Below are 5,000 nucleotides of genomic sequence, written 5' to 3' on the forward strand. Positions count from 1 at the left end.
CGGAGTAAAGAGATTCTTTAATATGTTGCAGCTTGTCGTGAGGATACGTTTACAAATATAGGTTAATACTCAATAATAATTACAAGTCGAACCTGTGCTTGTTTTCTTGAAATCTTGAAACCCAACTCATGTCATCAAAGTAACTATATTTACCAATAACTATAAAATCAAAATTACTCTTGACTTTAATTAACGATGACGATTTTACTGCGTTAACAAGAACTCGGCGACTTCACCAATAAGGTCCTAATAAAATTAGCATCAACATTACAAAAAATATAATGGGTATGATAGACCATCGACCCTCCAACGACAGGACCGGGGTTCAATTCACTTGCAGGGGCAGGTCATTAAGGTACAGTTAGACACAGGAATTCCTGGCACACCTCGCTCTGAGGACGTGCACTCTATCACACCTTCACTGTGCGGAGAGTTCCCGTGTGTAGCTTTGCCCATCATCTCTGCCATCTCTCCGTACACTGGCTACTTGGTTACTCGCCGCGCAATAAGAGTTTGATAAGGTGGCCTTCCTCTGAGGAAGGTTTGCCAGCAATTCCTGTGCTCAGTTGTACGTTGCCTGTTGGCTTACGCAATGAATTACGTGCTGGATAGTTAGTTATCTATAGTGGATCACATCTAAGCAAAAGAAGGGCATCGTAATAGTAGTCTCATCAAATTTAGCAGGGGAAAATGGAGGGTGGCGAATCTGTAGTCAGTTCCATCTTCTGGGAAAAAGGGAAAATAGTTGGAAAAAACAAAATCAGAATTACAGCCGGATGATTTTGAAGAAGTTTTTATATAGGTTAAAGGTCAAAAAAAATGGTAGAGGCAAGGGAAAGTGATAATGCCCTAGAGACTGACCATATATAGGCTACATAAGATTAGCACTCAAGGCCTCTCTCCTCAACCTAGGACCAGGGAGGGCCAGGCATCGGCTGCTGATGACTCAGCTCTCCTAAACCTTCCAGCCTTAGCTCACAAGGATGGTGAGGTTGCAGACAGTATTAGAAACCATCGAGCTGGAGCGGGTCTCGAACTCCAGTCCAGCAGATCAACGGGCAGGGACGTTTCCAGTAGGCTACCACAACCCTCAAGTTTTGTGAAAGATCCCTAAAATCTAATAACAAATTTGATACTGTTTCCTCCTAAGATCTTGAATCAGTTGCCGGAAACCTCCCCCTTATAGTCACTAAAGTAAACTGAGAATATTGCAAAATATCATAACGCCAATAGCTATCGAAGCAGGCAGTATCTTAGATAAACACCACAAGCGAGATTTCACAGTAAATATCTTGATCTAAATCCTAAGGGATAAGTCAGGCCTCAAGTTCATTCAGGGTATTATATAACATCGAAATAGAACTCAGTGGTACGGCACGAGGAAAACAGAAAAGAAAATTTATATAAATACGCTAAAAAAAAAAAAATCATTATTTTTCAAAGAAACAAAAAAATTGCTAAAGATACAATAAAGGCCTTAGATAGAAAAAATTGAGCCTTTTTTATACTTTAGGTGTCTGGTTTCCGCTTTATTTTTCTACCAAAATGAGACTTTTAGTCGAGTAATAATGTCAATGTGTTTCCTTCAATGATGTCAAGAGGCCTTTTGACAAAAGAAAGGCAAGGTTTGAAACATTTTATACAAGGATTGATAAGTCGATCAAAATATCTACATTGCCTGTAGGAAAGGTAAACCTCTGATAAATCTTCTATTAACTTCAGAAAAGGTTGGCCAATTTACAAATTTACAATTTGCAAATCATAGACAGCAGAAATCACTGTCCATTATTTCACTGGAAAACGTCCGAAGTAGAATCAAAGGAATTAAAAAATCTAGCCCTTCCAAACGGCTGGTCAGATAGGGCGTATAATAACGGCTTCGAATTAGAAAGTTCACCTTTTAAAAAGGAAAGAGCCAAGGAAATACAACAGAGGAGATACACTTATGGAGGGTGGGTGAAAATTGGGAAGTAAGATAGATAAATACGGATCAGAACAATATGGGGTTTTTCGCATATTCTAGGTTGATACACCATTGGCAAAGGTCTACAGAATATTGTACAGATCTTGCCTTTGGACATACTTTCGAAAGCCGATTTTATCGTTGAGACAAAAATCCTTAGAAAAAGATTGAACATTTTACAAACCATTTGATGGAAAATTTTGTCAATGAACAATAAAGTAAGTCCTACATAGAAATATCAGAAATTCACTGAACAGGCAACAGACTATTCAATTTTAACTTGTACGTGAATGGCAAGGAATATATTGGTAACAAGGTGGATTTTTTTAAGATTGATGACCAAGACCATCCTAAACAACATATTAAAAATCCAGAAGATGGCGAAGATGATGTCATAAAATAGTTTTACGCATACGACCATGGCTAAAGCACCTAGAATCACTATCTCGGTGCCTATACATATGTTTTAGAGACCTAAGGAATCCGATTCTGTCATTTACAATGTTGTCAAAATATTGGCTGGTAGCCATCTTAGAATTTCAATCTCCCTACCCAATGAAATTACATATAAATAAAGCTATTCTATTATACATACAAGATCGAATATTAGATTTTATCATTTGGCAAAATATGTGCTTTTCTTTTCAGATCATGGATGAATACATATTGTGTACTGAAGAACTGGGAACAACTAAAGTGGCAGCAGTGGGTGAAAAAGGACGTAAACACTAGTAGCCGCAAGTTGTAAGAGAAAAGATAGACTGAAAGAGGCTTTACATAACACTTCCCATTTGAAAGTGCACACCAGCTGTCACAATATATATATATATATATATATATATATATATATATATATATATATATATATATATATATATATATATATATATATATATACGAGAAAATAAAATAATAGCATCTTTCAAAAGGAAGTCAGACGGAGATGCGACCCATGATGATGAAAATACTAGTCTCCAATCTGCACATGGTACATTTTTACATTAAGCAAGACTATACTTTGCTCAGAAAGTATAACCTTAAACAGTAAGTTTGCATTGAAACGTAGAAAATCATTTAGTAATGAATAAACATTTGATTTCCAGGACACAATATTAAGACATACAGATGCAAGGCAAGATGAATGGGGTAGTACTGCTGCCCTTCATATGCGATACGCTTTTGACTTGGTGGTTGCTGAAGCAAAATCCACCGTAGCTGTGCTTAGTTGTTTCTCAAGCACAAAACAGTAAAGGCAGAAAGTAGTTGAAGACCAGCTGACAAAACTCAGGATGAAACATTTAGGAAGCTTTGTGAATACATCAATGTCAGTGATGAATGTAAATACACAGTCTTTGAGCTACTTGGGTATATGGATACATTCCTTGATGGACATTCTGTGAAGTATCTGAAGAAGAAATTAATGAAACAGTATGGAGATAATGTCATAAAAACAATTATTACTGGCAAGTCCAGCATTGTCAGCTTCCGTAGCTCAGCTCACAAGATTCTTCGTGAAAGATGGCATGCAGATAAAAGAAATGATACAATCACAGAGGAAGAAGTAATTATTGATATGGCTGCTTCAATCATTTTCGAGAATATCCGGCTAAGAGTGCATGACTTGGATGAATACCCTATATTAGAAGGAGAGGAATGTGGAAATACCCTGATACCTTGTTTACTTAGATGGTTCTTACAGAGATGATTAGAACAGAAAGGCAGAAGTGATGATGTTAAGAACAGGAGAAATACAACCATTGCAGGTGACCTCATTTCAGCTTATAGATCCAGATACTTCATCTCACCAAAGCTGCACGCAGTTGCAATGTACATACACAGTAAATATGCTTCCCGTGAACTAATTGATACTACACAGTACAGCAGTGGTTAGAAAACAACCCGTCACTCTTAGAATGGGGATGGCAAGAGGTAAATGGAATACTTGACCCCATAGAAACAGATGTTGTATTTGCACCAGATAAATTGTTACACAAGGTATCATGAAAAAAAAAAAAAAAAAACATTCTGCAGTTCAATGTGTTTAAAATGTAGGGGGTGAAACTTGTAAAAACACTAAATCAACCACTGATGAATATCTTACAGCAATACCTGATGCAGATGATGTATGAAATTAATCTGATATACAGAAATGTTGTCTAATATTTGCGTAATAGGATTTTTTGTTCATTTTTGTACATATTTAATCTGGAAAAAGATTCTTCAACAGTGTTCTGTTTAAAAAATTCTTTGTGAAAGTCAGTTTAGTTTTACTATAAGAAAAGTTTTATTTGAAGGGTATTACTATTGTTGTACAAAAACTAGTTTATCACTTTATGATTAAGAACACATGACTATATCATCTTACATGACAAAAATATGTATTGCCATTTTGACTACACTGTAAATGGCAGAACAAAATTCCTTGTCCTGCAAAATATATGTATAGACACCAACATAATGATTCTAGGTACCTTGGAAATGGGCATATGCGTAAAACTATATTATAACACATCTTGAAAATCCAAGATGGCTACTGGAAACTATTCTGACAACACTTTAAAAGGCAGAAAAGGATTCCTTGGCCTCCAAAACATATGTATAGACTCCAAGATAGTGATTATTCTACGTGCTTTAGACATGGTCGTATGCATAAAACTATATTATGACGCCTTCTTTACCGCCATCTTGAATTTTTAAAGAGAACACAGAGTGAGTTCTTCAGAACTTTTAATAAGTTGTTTAAGATGGCCTTGGGCATTAATCTTGAAAAATCCAGCTTGTTGCCAATTTGTTCCAGGTTGAACCCTAATACTACTGGACTCGTACATTAGTAATAATAATAATTGTTGTAGTGTCTGTCTGACATCGATAATAAATAACATTAACGCCAAATTGTAAAATACCACAAACGTCAAATTATTGCAGCTAGTCAATGAGCTAATCCTGTTATTACCTCGTTTAGGAAAGCTTAAAGCTTCCCTACTCTCGTAATTGAAGATTTTCGTTCACAAAACTGGAATCTTACTACAAATATTGG

The 5,000-nt window shown here is 36.0% G+C and overlaps 1 long non-coding RNA gene across 1 annotated transcript in view; it reads right to left on the reverse strand.

Moving 5' to 3' along the window:
- Positions 1-5,000, reverse strand: part of LOC137629076 (uncharacterized) — a 425,295-nt gene that overhangs the window by 75,336 nt on the left and 344,959 nt on the right. The gene's annotated exons all lie outside the window — the stretch shown is intronic.

This window comes from Palaemon carinicauda, chromosome 37 (genome assembly GCF_036898095.1).
Source record: "Palaemon carinicauda isolate YSFRI2023 chromosome 37, ASM3689809v2, whole genome shotgun sequence".
Lineage (NCBI taxonomy): Eukaryota > Metazoa > Arthropoda > Malacostraca > Decapoda > Palaemonidae > Palaemon > Palaemon carinicauda.